At 36.9% G+C, this 15,658-nt stretch overlaps 1 long non-coding RNA gene across 8 annotated transcripts in view; it reads right to left on the reverse strand.

Annotated features, from left to right (window-relative positions):
• LOC149126949 (uncharacterized) overlaps nt 1-15,658 on the reverse strand; it is a 223,534-nt gene that overhangs the window by 200,688 nt on the left and 7,188 nt on the right. For 6 of the 8 annotated variants that reach the window (XR_016232374.1, XR_016232375.1, XR_016232373.1 and 3 more), the window contains exon 2: nt 9,220-9,296. This is a non-coding gene — a long non-coding RNA (uncharacterized LOC149126949). Of the gene's footprint in view, nt 1-3,542; nt 3,775-4,193; nt 4,394-9,219; nt 9,297-15,658 lie in introns of those variants that run through there. The other 2 variants (XR_016232377.1, XR_016232376.1) reach the window with 2 other exon arrangements.

A 15,658-nucleotide genomic window follows, 5' to 3' on the forward strand; every position in this document is an offset into this window, starting at 1 on the left:
CCATTTATAGACAATCATTTCCACATCATTATTATATAAACTGCTGGACTGGGAGAGTCTAGATCTTTCTGAGAGATCTAAGGACATGCGGTGGAGATTAGGTTAGATCATGGTTGGCGCAGGGATGGGGACTAAAAAGACTCACAGAAAAAACTACTTTCGTCATGTGTTAAATATAAAGTAACTGTTTTAATTGTACAATTGAGGTGGAATTCTCCCTGAACATTAATAGCAGCAAAAATGTTTCAGGAAAAAAAAATTAAAGAGCTAGCAGCTATCCCTTTGATTTCTCTCCCTCCCTTTCTCTCTTTCTCCCTTCCTTCCTTTCTCCCTCCCTCCCTCCCTTCCTCTCTTCCTCTTCCTCTTCCTCTTCCTCTTCCTCTTCCTCTTTCTCTTTCTCTTTCTCTTTCTCTTTCTCTTTCTCTTTCTCTTTCTTTCTCTCTTTTTTCTCTTTTTTTCCTCCTTCTCTTTCTCTCCCTCTTTCTTTCCATCCAACTATCATCTAAAAAACAGAGAATAAAAATAGAGAGAAGAAAATTGGAGCAATTTTATTCACTTCCTAAAGTATGTAGACACAGTTGGGACTTTGCAGCAAATGGTCTATGAAATCAAAGTCTTTGCACAAGCTGGTGAGCTCTACAGGAGCTGACACTGATACTTCACTCTGCAACTCTGCACTTTATATATGGAGATCCTGGGTTTCTAACTAAAAAGAAAAAGACAGTTGCATTATTTGCATTTCTAAATTTCAGTCTTTACTCTAGAAGGATGTACTGGCTCACGGGCATTAATCTAGGGTTTGAAAATTGTGCCTGACCTTCCTTTGGATGTCTTGGATGCCATACAAACAATATTTAAACCACATGGTCTCAGGCATGGCGAATGAAACCATGAAATAATTGGTTAATTACAGGTGAAATCGACCACTCACCTCTTTTTACTGAAAGAGCAAGTGACTAATTCCATTTGCAAATGCTCTAAGAGAACAAATTGCTACTCAATTATGGAGTACCATAAATTTGGTGGACATGCAAAAGCTCTTGTGAAAAACGGAAACCATGGTACCATGAGTGTGAAACACCTTTATGAAGGGCCTTTGGAAATTTCCTGGAAAATATATATGAGGAAATAAAAACTATCCATGGATTTCCAGAATGCATTTGTGCCAAAATGCACTTGTATTGACTTGTTGCAACATATTTGGGCAGAATCTAGTCTGAGGTATAAAGAAGTGTAAGACATCATTTGAGACAAGCCCCCGGGACCAGTGCTGTGAAGTAAAAGGTTAAGTCTCTGTCTCTGCCACTGGCATCCCATATGAGCACCACTTCAAGTCCTGGCTGCTCCCACTTTCAACCATGCTCTCTGTTAATGGCCTGGGAAAGCAGTGGAAGATGGCTTAAGCGCTTGGGTCCCTGCACCCACATGGGAGACCTGGAAGAAACTCCTGGCTTCTGGCTTCAATGGGCACAGCTCCAGCCATTGCGACCATTTGGGGAGTGAACCATCAGATGGAAGATCAATCTCTCTCTCTCTTGCTCTCTCGCTCTTCTTTTCTTTGTATCAAATTCTCAAATAAATAGTAAATGTTTTAAAAAAAAAGAAGAAGAAATAAGTCCCTTTGACAGTAACTTGAAACAAAACAAACTTGTTGATGGTGAAACTGGGGTGGAAGAGTCTTGAAATCATTGACACTTAATGAAAAGCTTATATAGAGACAGAGCTCCAAAAAAATCAGTTTACAATGAATAACCAATTTTAAAAAGGAACAAGATGATATCAAACACAGACCTGCAGTGACAGATCATCTGAATTAATTTATGAGGAAAAAATTAATCTCTCTCATATCCCAACTGAAGAGGACTAGCAATTAGCAGCAGAAACAACAGCCAGCACCGTAGACATTTCTATTGGTTCAGTTTTTATAACTAACTGAAAAAGTGCACCAAATTCCTGCTCTGTGGGTGCCAAAACTGTTGCATCTAAATCAGCTGCAGACAAGAGCAGAATTTTCAATGGGAATTTTCAACAAGTTGTATCAAGAACCTGGAATGTTTTTCCAAGAATCATAGAAGAGATGTAATATGACTTTACTGGTGGCATTCCTGAAGACAAAGCACTAAGAAATGATGACAGACAGGTGGAATGGCTCTGTCAGAGTGAAAGCAGACCCATCAGAGCAAAGGCCATGGCAAGAGTTTGGGGGATGCTGGAGACATTTTGCTGGAGAATTTTCTGGAGGACTGAGGGACACTAACAGTGCTAAGTCAGAGGGTGTTGAGAAAGTTAACCAAAACTTTAACAGAAAAATGCTTGGGATAGCATCATCAGAGAGTTATTTCTCACCAGGGCAATGGTTCTGCTCATTTCTGTGATCAAACAAAGGCAATTTGTTTCAACAACATCACATTAGGCATCCACCGATGCCTAGTCCCGATTTGTCTTCTTCTGACACCTTTTCCCCTAATTTAAAAAATCTTTAAAGGTACACATTTTTGCACAGTCAACAACATGAAAAAAGATGACACTGACCTGGTCGAATTCTTTGGATCTCTGTTTCTTTAGGGATGGGCTATCATCAAGAGTGTACTAACTTGGTGGGGCTTACCTTGAGAAAAGTGTACATATTTTTAAAAACCTTTCATTATTCTTGTTAGTTAGAAAGGCAGAGAAAGAGATTCTTCTGCTGGTTCACTCCCCAAATGCCTGCAATATCTAGGGCTGAGTCAGACTGAAGCCAGTAGCCCACAACTCCATCCAGGTCTCCCACATCGGTGGCAAGGAGCTATACTTGAGCCCACTACCTCCCAGGGTGTACATTAGCAGAACACTGTAATCAGAAACTGAGGCAGGCCTCAAACCCAGCCACTCCAATGTTGTTGAAGGCAACATTTTAACCACTGTGTAAAATGCCTGCCCCCTATATTTCTTATCCTTTAATTTCATGATTCTATTAACTTTTTAAAAAGATTTATTCAATTATTTGAAAGTCGGAGTTACAGAGAGAGAAGGGTGGAGCTGGGAACTTCATCTGAGTCCCCTACATAGGTAGTTGGGGTCCAAACATATGGGTAATCTTCTGCTGCTTTTTCCAGACTATTAGTAGGGAGCTAGATCAGAAGTGGAACAGCTGGGACATGAACTAGTGCCAATATGGGATGCGAGCATTGTGGGTGGCAGCTTTACCAGCTAGGCCACAATGCTGTGTGCCTTGATAAACTTTCTCAAGTGTCCTCATATATACTTCCTTACTGCATGAATGCCTATGTTCCCAAGATCTGTCTACCGAGAAGACCTAGTGATAGTGATACATGCACAACATGAACCTGGGCCTACCTTATTATGGCAGAATATGATGACATGCTTATAGAAAAATAAAAACACCAAAATTAACTAAAGGGGCAGATGGTAAATATTATAGGCTTTGTAGGCCAAACGAGAGCTCTGCTGAACTACTCAATTTTGCTTTTGTAGTGTGAAGACAGCCACAAGAAAGAAAGAAAGGAAATGGTGTGACTAGGTTCCAAAAAAACTTTATTCATAGGTGTTGGTGCTGTAGGGTGGTGGGTGGAGCTGCTACCTGCTGTGCCCACAACCCATATGGATGCCGGTGCGAGTCCTGGCTGCTCCACTTCCCATCCAGCTCTCTGCTGTGGCCTGGGAGGGCAGTGGAGGATGGCCCAAGTCCTAGGGGCCCTACACCCACGTGGGAGGCCTGGAAGAAGCTCCTGGTTCCTATCTTCAGATAAGTACAGCTCTGGCCATTGTGGCCATCTGGGGAGTAGACCAGAAGATGAAAGATGAAAGATGAAAGATCTCTCTCTCTCTCTCTCTCTCTCTCTCTCTCTGCCTCTGTTACTCTACTGTTGAAATAAATAAGCCTTAAAAAAAACTGTACTCATAAATACTAAAATTTCAATTTTATCTCACAAAGTAGTTATATTCTTTTCATTTTTTCCCCACTACTTAAAAATAAAAACAAAATTTAGAATCTAAGCCCTACGAAAATAGTTCCTAATGTGCCAAACCCTGCCCTCTAGACACAAAAGCTAGTCCTGGAAGTCAGAATGGTGTTATAGAGGTGGAAAAGAATCACAAGAAATCTGGCTCAAGTCAACCATTTTTAGTGCTTCAGTATTTTAACTGTTGAAATAAATGAGCACCAGTCTCTTCTCGCAATAACTTTTCTTTTATTCCTTGTATTACTAATCACTATTTGAGTTCTAGTATTCGCAAAGATCTCTTCTTCAGACAAAAATGTTTTACATCCCTTGGGTGTGGAAGTTCCTCCTTTCAGGCTCTTTAGGAAATTGGTGTCCCAATGATCTCATTGATTCCTTGCTGGAAAATCCCTGAGATGGCTCCTTTCAAGTGTTGCATCATGGCCTAAGGACTGACAGGAGTTTGTTTCTAAGTGAAAGCCATTCTTTAGTGGCGGGTGAAAACTCTCACCCATAACATTTTATCTCATTCATGCCAGGAGATTTTTCTGAGACACCAGGTGCAATGGGATTTGGCTTTGTAATGGGGAACACACACTTCTTGTGGAGACAGCTTTCCATACACTGCATTAGGTCAATGAGAGTGTAGATTCCAAATTCCTATCTAAATATTTTAAAGGCAATTTCAAATTCATATATGTAGCAAGCAACTATTGGAAAACATAACCCTCCTTTCTTTCAGGAAATAATGTAGGTGTTGGCTAATATAATTTTTAATGTCAGTTCTGTAAAATAGAGAGCATTGTCTGGTCACAAACCAGAAAAATACTAAACTGATATAGATTTTGTTTCTACATGGCCACAGTAAGCTGTCCCATTCCACTCCCACATCAAGCTTTGGAATCAGTTACTGACTCCCCTCGAATCTGGCCTCACTAGTGACTGGCTTTGATCAACAGAATGCAGTGGAGATGACACTGTTAACTTTTAAAGCCAAGTCTTGTCTGAAGCTTCCAATTTCCCTCTCTTTGAGTCCTTTGCTACCCTATTTAAGGGATGACAGGAAAAGGAGGGGGAATGAGGTAGCAAGGGATAGAGGGAGGAGAGGGGAAGGGAGAGATAGAGGGAGAAAGATAGGCAGGGGGAAGGGGAGGAGAAATGGGAGGAAAAGTCAGAGGGAGAGACACCATAGAGGAGAATGAATGCTTTCCACCAGTTAGCCCAGTGCCCCAGTGAACACCTCCAGCTCGTAACCCCACTGAGAAACTCAAGGAAACGCTAGAAGGAATAAAGAAATGCCCACCAAAGCACACCAGCCTCCTGCATTCCTGACCTATAGTGTCTTCAACAAATGGCACAATTCTGGTTTTAAGCCACTAAGTGTAGTTTGTGGAGCATAAATAACAAAAACATACTCGACACTAATTAAGTCTCGTAACCATCACTTATACCACGCCTACACTTTAGGTGATCCATGCACAACTTCTCATCAGCTAGCTACTCTATGCTGTGATCTGTAATAGTCACCCTATTGGCCTTCCTTCTCTTAAGCATCCATCATTCTTGAGACAATCTTTCTTGTTGGTTAATATAATTAATTAAAAGTGAAATATAATTAATAAGGAAGTAGCATACATAAAATCCAAAATTATCTGCAATAATTCTAACATGAACTAATTATGTTTTATAATGATTCAATTCAGCTATTTGATCATGCCAGAATACACACAATTACAATATTCTGTACAATATAAAAAATGTATTTTTAAAAATAATTGGTGAATCAGAGAAAGATGGACATGTTTTAATCTATATGCTACTGGAATTAAAAGAATTTTTCTTACTGTAGGAGTAAAGTTATTCTGTATAAAAAGTAAAATGGTGTGTGGTTTTTTTTTTTTTTTTGGTTTTAATTATAGTTTATTTGAGGTAGGTCTAGTGTTTGGGCGATGCTTACTCTTCAAGACAAAAGAGAGAATAACTACTTAAATGGTGACACAAATTAATATTTATAAATTAGTCCATTCATAAAAGGACCCCTGATCTTACTGCTAACAGCACTCCATTCTGTGCAGCATTTTGGCCTTTACAGGGCACACTGATAAGTGCCTGTATTCAAATCCAGTCCCATGCCCTTTGTGTTCTTATCTTCGCCTGGCCAGCAGACAATCCTGCTTTTCACTAACCTTTGGCACTCCACCATCAGCAATAAGCTGAGAGTGCCTTCGCAGTCCCTGAGCTTCCTTAATTAGCATCACCTGTGGTATGTTCCATTTGGAACAGCCCCATCAGCAGCGCGCACCTGCTCTAGTGCCTACAGGTAGAACAAGACTCAGTTTCCCAGGGCTCTGGGGAGTCCATCTGGATGCCCTCAAGCCATAACTAAATCCCCATCATCTCCAATGAGTTTACTAATCCTGGCAATTGTGCCTCTGTTCTATCAGGGTGAAATGATAAACAACCCCCTGGACAGATCCACAATACAGTAGTCCAACAACTGGAGTAAAATGCTCCCTGTCTTCAAAAGGAAAGATGTTAGTCTCTACCCCAAAATAGAGTGAGATCTTGTTCTACTCTTTGCAGATGAAAAATGTTTGCTTTTATATTTTGATTTGCTCCAAATCTTCTCTCACAAGCCCCAGAAGTTGCAAACCTTTTTTTCCCCAATATGTGTGTTATAGTGTATGGATAAGCATAAATGTTTAAGTAAGTCTCTGAAATGCTCAAAGTCATGTTTTCCCTTAAAACATCTTAATTATATAAAGCATCTCACACATATATGAGAAGGGTAAAAGTGACACATGCTTAAAATTTTAAAATTATACCAATGAGTCATAAAATATGTAGTGAATGTCTTTTTTACTGAATAATGAAGGAAACACGAGCAGTTAAACCAAAGGAATTTTAAGAGGCTTACTTTGCCTGCTTCTCATGAAATCACACTTCTCTTTTTCATACCTTTTTTCCTTGCCAAGAAGAATTGAGCTGTGACACTTAATGGGTATATTGTGTTGAAGCTAAGTTCTTTTAGTGTCAAGCTATTATATCTTCTATATATGGAGGAGAGACGGTGCCAAGATCTCCAACAAGTAGGTACACATTCTTCTTTAAGCAAAAAGGCACTAAAAACGCATTGTGTTGGTAGATTGATGTGTTGAAAGATATACAACGCAATTTCAAATCTATTAGATTAATGACTGCTTTTTGGGAGAAGCTTATAGATTAATGCTCATGCTAAAAACACAATAAAAAGTCTCTCTCTCCTTCCCCAATTTGTAATAAGCCCATGTTATTTACCTACAATAATTGGGCTAGGAAGGTAATATTGCCTTAATTGTATTGGATCTTACTAAACTGATTTATCATATTATCGTCTTCTCCTGCTTATCTATTTTTAGGTTAAGAAAAAGGAAATAAAAGTTTATTATTAACTGACTTATATTTGCAGTTAGAATGGTTCATGTATGTAACAAAGAAATATCTACCATAACTTAATCCTTGTATAGTTCTGATTTCCCCTCCTATGCTCAGAATACATGAATCACACACTCTCCACCTTATATAGCAGCAACTTAGGCCCTGAAAGTGATGTCCTAAGGTTATACTGTTCTTAGTGATGAAAATATGGTTCCCAGATTCTCAGTCTAATGCTCTTTCCAGTACAATGTCACCTTCCATCACTGACCTTGAGTATCTGAATATTGAATAATGTATATTTTAATAACTGCCTGTCTTATGATATTTTGATAACAGGGAAAGCTGTGTGTGGGGTATATGAGAAATCTTTGTACAACTTCCTAATTTTTGTTTTGTAAATTTATTCAAAATTGATCTAATATATAACCTACCCACCCACTCCTGGAATGAAATGAAATCAATGAAATTAACATATAAAAGTTATCTGCACCCACACATTTACTGAAGCTTAATTCACAAATCAACCCAGATGTCCTTCAACAGACGACGGGTAAAGAAAATGTGGAATATGTATACTACAGAATATTACTCAGCTATCAAAAGGAATGAAATCTTTTCTTTTGCAACAAATTGGATATAACTAGAAACCATTATACTTAGTGAAGTTAGTCCCAAAAAGATGAATACAATATGTTTATTCTGATCTATGGTAAAGGAGAAAAAAAGGCAATGTGTAATTATTTGCATTGTAAACTACATAAAATTATTCCTATGCATAAACTATTGGGAGGAAATGGTTTAAAGCCTAAATGAACTTAATCATTATCTTGTAATCACATAGGAAATATTTAGATGTTACATTGTCATTGGTTCTATTTCATTGAAAGAAATTATGACTGACAAAAATGGGTGAAATGGTCATTTTTCCCAATCAATTATCATTTATAGGCATTGTCTACCTTCCCACTAAACTAGGGTCTTTTTGCTCTTGTTAAAATTCTCATTTGGTGAAGTATTGAACATTTTTACTGCAATGTAAATTTAAAATATTATTTAAAAAACTAAAAAACAAAAGAAAAAGAAAAGACCTATCATGTTCTTAAACTTTTATCTACAAATCATTGAATTTGTTAAGATTAATTAAAATTAAAAAACCAATTCTGAAATATAACGTAAAAAAAAATAGCTACCAGCCTAAATTGAACTTGAAAACTGCATATATTTTTACGATTTGCTGAGGGATGTGTTTCTCTGAGGAAATGATCAGGAAATAATCCAGAGTTCCACATTGCTTAGCATAATCAATGCAGTCAGACTTCCAAGCGAGTTGGACTTTCTTCCACCTATGTTATTTTAATTACCAATGATCATCAGCCTGTTTTGATTTTCAGATAAAGAGGCAACTTAGACAATAGTCTAATGCTATAAAGCTGCAGAATGAAACAAGCAAATATCTAAACAAAGTGATATGCATAGATCATAGCATCACACTGTATTATAATGATGAAAATAATGGTTAAAATATAAAATCAATCAAAGATTCACATGGCTCTGTGAGCAACATTAGGCTGGTATTTATGTTTTACATTTTTCACAATGTGGATTACAGAATCTAAGTTGCTCAGGGTATTAATTGATTTTGTGTGAACACACAAGTTTCCCATTTAAATATACCTCAGAAAGTTGCATGCAATACCCTTGATATTTACTACTCATGTGATGATCTGAAAGTTTCTGCAAAATGATACAATAAGGAAATCTTTTAACTTTGATTCCCCAAGTGTTTCCCAAACTCATCTGAGCAATCACTCTCTTTCACATACCAGCATTTTATAAAACATAATGAGAATCACTGACTTACTGTGTGGCTTGTGTTCTGAGAAGCCAACGGGGAGTTCTATTATCTGTTCTCTGGTAGAAGTATCTCAAATCTCTTTCCTGAGGATAAAAAATACACAGAATATCATCTTATAATTGGCATCACTCCTTTGGTTTCACTTTTTCTGAGTCAAAAATTTTTAAACATTAAAAACTCACAAAAGATTAAAAAAAAAAGCAAACCTAACATCAAATGTGGCTCCTTCAGTCTGTGAAAGTATGAAAAGTACATCTTTGTTTCCTTTCCTTGTAAAGTTCACTGCATCCATCATGAGGACCAATCACTTTAAGGACAATTATGGGCTGGTCCCCACTCCTCTTCTCCTTCCTCCTCCCCCTCCCTCCCCCTCTTCTCCCTCTCCCTCCCTTTCCCATCCTCCCCCTCCCTCTCCCACTCCTTCCCCACCCCAACACACACATACACAAACACAAACACACACTTTTTATGGTGATATAAAATTAAATTGTGGCAGGAATGGAGAGAGGTAGGTGCCTGAGATGTCATCAGGGTACTTTTTTGCAGTTTTATTTCACTTTCTGCCCTTGCCTCGATGAACATGGAAAGAGAACAGATTCTTCACCTAAAAGTTAAGGACCAGGAGCAAAACAAAAACAACCTAACACAACAGGGGGCCTGAGGAACAGACATTTTCATATGAAGAAGATAAAGCAGAACCTGGCACAAGGGATCTTTACGTTGGCTTTAAAGGCTGGCCACGTTAATCTTGCTACTAACAATTCTTACCCCTTGCTTAATGTGAGACCTTGTCTAGTAGGACCTAAGAATTTAGTCTTATTCCATATAGGGTTATGTGAGGATGGATAAAGTAGGGTGGGTGAGAATTTATCTTTCTTTGACAAGCCGAAGGTGGGGACTCCTGTTAACACAGAACATGATAGGCAGGAGAGGTAAAATTTGCTGTATATTTCTTCACATGCTAATTTAGTCTGTTCAAACCTAATATTGACCCATAAAGACACATGGAGTGACCTTAGAAATATGACTGGAGCAAGCACTCCCAAATAATTTACTGTCACCTCAGTACTGATGTACAAGATTCGAAGTCAACCAAATCTTAATGATCAAACCCATCAACAGTTTCTTTCCTCATCTGTATATATTTACATTCTCGGCAGTTCACTGGGCACAGAGCTAGAGCTTTGTTTACTGCAAAATCTGGCCACGTGAAAACTATGGGCACTGAAGTGGAAAATGTTTTTGCATTCTTCCATGCCGGTGTCGCCCTTTTCTGTCAGCTTGCACAAGCACGTGTCCACAAGGGGACCAATATTTACAAGCTGCATTTTATCTCGTTCTAGGGAAGGACCAGCTCCTCTTCCGCGGAAGAGAATTCCCTTGGCACCCTTGCTTGCCATTCAGTCCTGCTGGTTCGTTTGTCCTATTGTATATCCTGCAGAGTGATACATTGCTGCATCGCTGCCCGCTGTAGCTGAAGTGGAGTCATCCATCATGGCAATCACAGGAACTGAGGGCCTTATGGACTGGGAGTAAATGATGAAGCGATGAGGAAGGTGATCATTTTTGCAGAAACAGCTATTTTATGTTCCTATTCTTGATACCATCCTTCCCTTCTTGTTTGGGATAATGAAAGAGTGAGAGCCACAGGACCAGTTTTTGTTCCTTGGATGCATGCTGAAGAAAGAAAATAGAATCAATAAAAATGCACTTAACAAGCCTAAGATCGACTGGTCTTTTTTTCTTGTTTATTTTGAATTTCAGATGCGATTCTCTGTTGACCTGCTGCTAATGCTCTGGAGCTGCAGATTTCTCAAGTTTAAGTGTCTTATAAATGGATAAACTTCACCATGTGGGATGATTTAAACTAACCAATTTGAGATGTAGGCTGGCACTACAAAGGGAAAGTTGTCAATTTTCTTTAGTGAATTTCAGTCATGTAGTCTCAAACTGGCTAACTGATTCCTTTCCTACTCTCTCATCCCTCTCTCTCTTCTGCAGTGGAAGCATCAATTAAAGTCAGAAAATACAGTCTAAATTCATAAGCTACTTGGAAACATAATTTTGCATCACATAGTTCACATAAATCTTCTTTTAGTGAGTTCAGAATCATTTAGCATTCATAATATGGGAAAATATGGTTGATAATTTCAAGAAAGGATGACTTACTCCCAAAATATTATTAAAGAAGATAGAAATTGAAAATTAAATCATAACACTTAATAATTCTAATACATGTCCAATTCAGCTGAATGCTTGTTGGTCCTTCAGTTATTCTGCAATTACACAGCTCGATGTTTAAAAATCAACCACTACCGATTTGCTTGGGTTTATCTTTTTGCATAAATATTTATTACTTTCTAGTAAGAGTAACTATATTGTTATCATGAACACTTACTACTTCTTAAATATAGTAACATTTTCAAATCAAAGAAGTATTGATTTTCTTTTTTAGGGAGGGCTAAATAGCCTCACTATGCGGACTGACTTTCTTTCATAATAAACATAATGACTTCAATATTGTTGCCTAGAAATGATTAAATAGTGAAATTATTTGACACATAAATCAACAACACAGTACATGGAATCTAAATTAATATTTTATATTTAGAGGTGTATTTTTTATGGACCACAACACATTAAAGGAAACATTCTAATTAAATGCTAAATGCTGGGAGGAGACTTCACTTAAGCTGCATCTGGTTGCTGGACATGATGAATAAATATTTAACACAAATTTAACTATTATTTTTGAAACAAATATTTACTTTAAGATGACCACACACATTTTTTTTGTACTCTAACTACTGAATGTTCATGCAAACTGCAAACAGAGAGAGTAGTTACAAAATACAGTGGAAATCAATGTTGAGAAAGGATTAAATTTTCTTTGTGTGGGAAAGTTTTTTTTAATATGAACCATGGCAAAATCAAGCTAATCATAGCAAGTTTTTGATATCTTTTCACTTGAAGCAAAGCAAGTTAATCTTACTATGTTTCAATGCAGATTCTATTGAGAAAAATCAAAGGCAAAGGCAGGCATAGTAGTTTATTCTAGTTTTAACTCCTTTATTGATTTCATCTGCAGTTTTTGAATGAAATCTCTTATATTTAACTGGCAGCAGCGTATGCTCAGCCTTTCACTATGAACAGAATGTTTACCATCCTGAATAAGCCTACTACAATCCTACCTTGTAAAGTTAGGTGCAAAATGAAATGGTTACTCTGTGTAAAACAAAATGTAGATTTTTAGTTAAAAGTCCAGAAATTTTGGTGTTTTTGGAATTACAGGAGCACTAAATATAGATGGCTCTTGAAACACATTTAAATGTTTCACCCATAATTTTCAGCTGAGTGGAGAAAGCTGTCCAACCAACAGTAGGCTGGATGGGATACATCAAGAATTTCTACAATGAGCTAAATTCAGGTCTTAGATAGAGCAACGTTCTAAGATTTCACAAGGCCTTGCAATGAAATATGGTGACTCCTATTTCAAAGATAGATTTATAGGCTTGTATGTAAGCTAGGTTGCTCAAATTTCACATGTATATCCCAAACCAGATTAAATTCGTATGGCTTTCTGTATGAGATACAAATCAACTTTGGGTGTACCACCTACATGTGTCTGCTTTTACTAAAAAAGCTTAAGCTGCATAATTTGTAGTTAGTGACCTCTGTTGCTCAGTAAGTGCCTTTACAGTTTCTTGTAAGACAATTACTGGTTATACAATATAATTTAAAAACAATTTATATAATTGACAGTGCAAAAAAGAGTCACATGTCATCCCTTTAACAATCATTTGGCTGACAAGTAGTCTAACATGAGTAAACTCTTTTGTAGCATATTAATTTGCTGTATAAAAAAATAATAATATTCACTGTGAACTAGTCCCAATTAGAGAGACAAGTTAATCTCATCTTTCGCTCACACACATTTAATGTGTATGGATTACAAAGTATGGAATGTTAGGCAGATAATGTAATATTCTTGAATATCACTGGGTATCATTCATTGAGAACTTAATTTCCACATGCAAACTAATTAAAAAGTTATACAAACTTGACAGGAAATACATGCCACATTCACAACAGAAGTATAAAAGACCAAATCCCAAAAATACTGCTACTCAATACTGTTTGAACTCTACTGCTTCCTGCTCAAAGTCCAGAAGCTTCACATAGTAGGTTTCTGTGCTGCAGAGCCCTATAATGTAACTCAACTCTGATATAAATCACAGAAGCACACATGGCTCTTCTTTCATCAACTCATTTGGAAAAGTCTTCACAAAAATAGCCTTTAACTGTTACAAAACTTGGTTTTTATGTTCCCAAGAGGAACCTCATTTTCTGTTTGAAGAACACCAGGATTGTTATTTCATAGGCAGTGCCTTTAGCACCTGTGACTGATTTTCTCCATTTACATGTTCCTACACATTGTTAATCCATCCCTTGTGCACTAAAAAAGGCATCTGGCATTAGTCACTAGTGGAGTAAATACCTTTTGTTTGCTTCAAAGATAACTTTAAGATTCAATATCTATGAAATAGAAAATACATGAATCTTCAAGTAAATTACATAGCAGGCTCTAAAAATGAAGTTGTTTTTCAAAATTGAACCATTAAAATATAAATGTAAGCTAGGAAAAGAAAAATAACTTTTACATAGCTATATAATATCAAAAGATTCCTATCAGCAGCTAGTTGAAATAATGCTCAACAAAATATATATATACAAAACCCAAGAATGGTGCTTGTTTTGGGATCCTGGGCAACAATAATATAGAAATCGGAATGTCAGAAGGACATCTCTGGATGATGAAGAAGTTTCCAAATACTCACTGTTCATTGGAATACAAGACTCCTCATTTTGACCAAGTAATTCACAGTGCTTAGAATCTCAAGCTCTATTTCCCCTGAATATTTCTTGAACTTTCTATGTGATCTTAGCTCTATTAATTTTTATATGCCCAATAATGGTAAAGCAGATAAACTCTCGGGAGTCAAAGGTTAAATGAGAGCTTATTTAGTTTTAATTCCTGAATAGTAAGTTTTGCACCTCCTAGAGCTGGAAACAGTGTAAAATTGCAGTAGATATTCTCAGATGTTTGTAAAACATATGACAAGAAGTCATAATCAGGTCAGCACAAAAGTACAATGAACTTAAAGGTTGAGAGATGTAATCATAAAAAAATCAATACCCAATAATCTTTGTCTTAAAGCAAGATATGCGTAGAGCAACCATTAGAATTTAAGTTCTATAAAAGCAGCTCTATGTGTTTATAGAACGTCAGTTCTTACAGGGAAGATATTTTCATCTGCTTTCCTCACTGCTGGAAACAGAATGGAACCTTAGTTGGCACCCAGTAGACACTTCTTTAATGAATGGATGAATCAATAATAGATATAAAGTAAAAACAAAAGGTAGGGCTGATAAAAGAAAGGAGAAGAGCTGAAAGTCATATTAATAAAATATATATGCAGAAGCCACCCAGAAAAGCAGCAAAAAAACCTTGAACTATAAGGGAAGACAGGTAATAAAGAAACAAGTTAAAATAAAGTTGTTTTTTTTTTTTTTAGCACTTACTGTATTAGAGATAATGTTAATGTGCATGTTTTATATATACCAGTGTATTCGTACAAGTTTGTGGAAAATGAAATTCAAAGACAAGTTTATTTGGTCACAAAAATTTTAGAAATCCATATATGTGATGCTTTTCAAAAAGTTTGTGGAAAGTGAATAGTTAAAAATTCACAGATGTAGTATTTCTAAGTACCCTCAGATTACCTGTTTTTGTTCTTCACATTGTCATCACACTAGAGATAGGGAAATAAGTCACAGGAATGTTAAACCTAGATAAAGGTATTGCCTTTAGAAAGTGGTGGAAAAAAAACTCATCTGAATTGGATCATCTGTATTTTGCTGTATTGCCTCCTCTCAGACTCCCTAAGTAACAAATATTGGGTGAAGAAGCAGAATGGGTGCCCCCAACATTAGGCAGAACACCTGATTCTGAGCCAAATATCTAGGGCAGCCAGTAAAATGAATAAACTGCATTCCTGTTTGGTCAGACAGCAACCTGAGGCTGAAATGACCCAGGACTTCATATTGGAACAACATGTGGGAACCACATAGCAAGATATGAGCAGGTTGTGACTGCAGAATGTTTGTGCCTTTAATGTTCCTAGTTCAACAATTCTCATTATTTTTAATGTCAAAATACTTGGAATTATCAAATATTAATAGTTTAGTACCTTATCTCTTGTTTGATGAAGTATGCCTGAGAAAATGTAATTAAAGGGATGAGTATTTGGAACAGCAGTTAAGATACGACATCCCATATCCGAATGTCTGAATTGAGATCCAGCTCTGTTTTGAATTCCAGATTTCTGCTAATGTACATTTTGGGAGACAGTAAGTGTTTCTCAAATACTTGGGTTCCTGCCAC

This window comes from Oryctolagus cuniculus, chromosome 4, assembly GCF_051225735.1.
Source record: "Oryctolagus cuniculus isolate XC-2025 breed Fujian yellow rabbit chromosome 4, ASM5122573v1, whole genome shotgun sequence".
Classification (NCBI taxonomy): Eukaryota; Metazoa; Chordata; class Mammalia; order Lagomorpha; family Leporidae; genus Oryctolagus; species Oryctolagus cuniculus.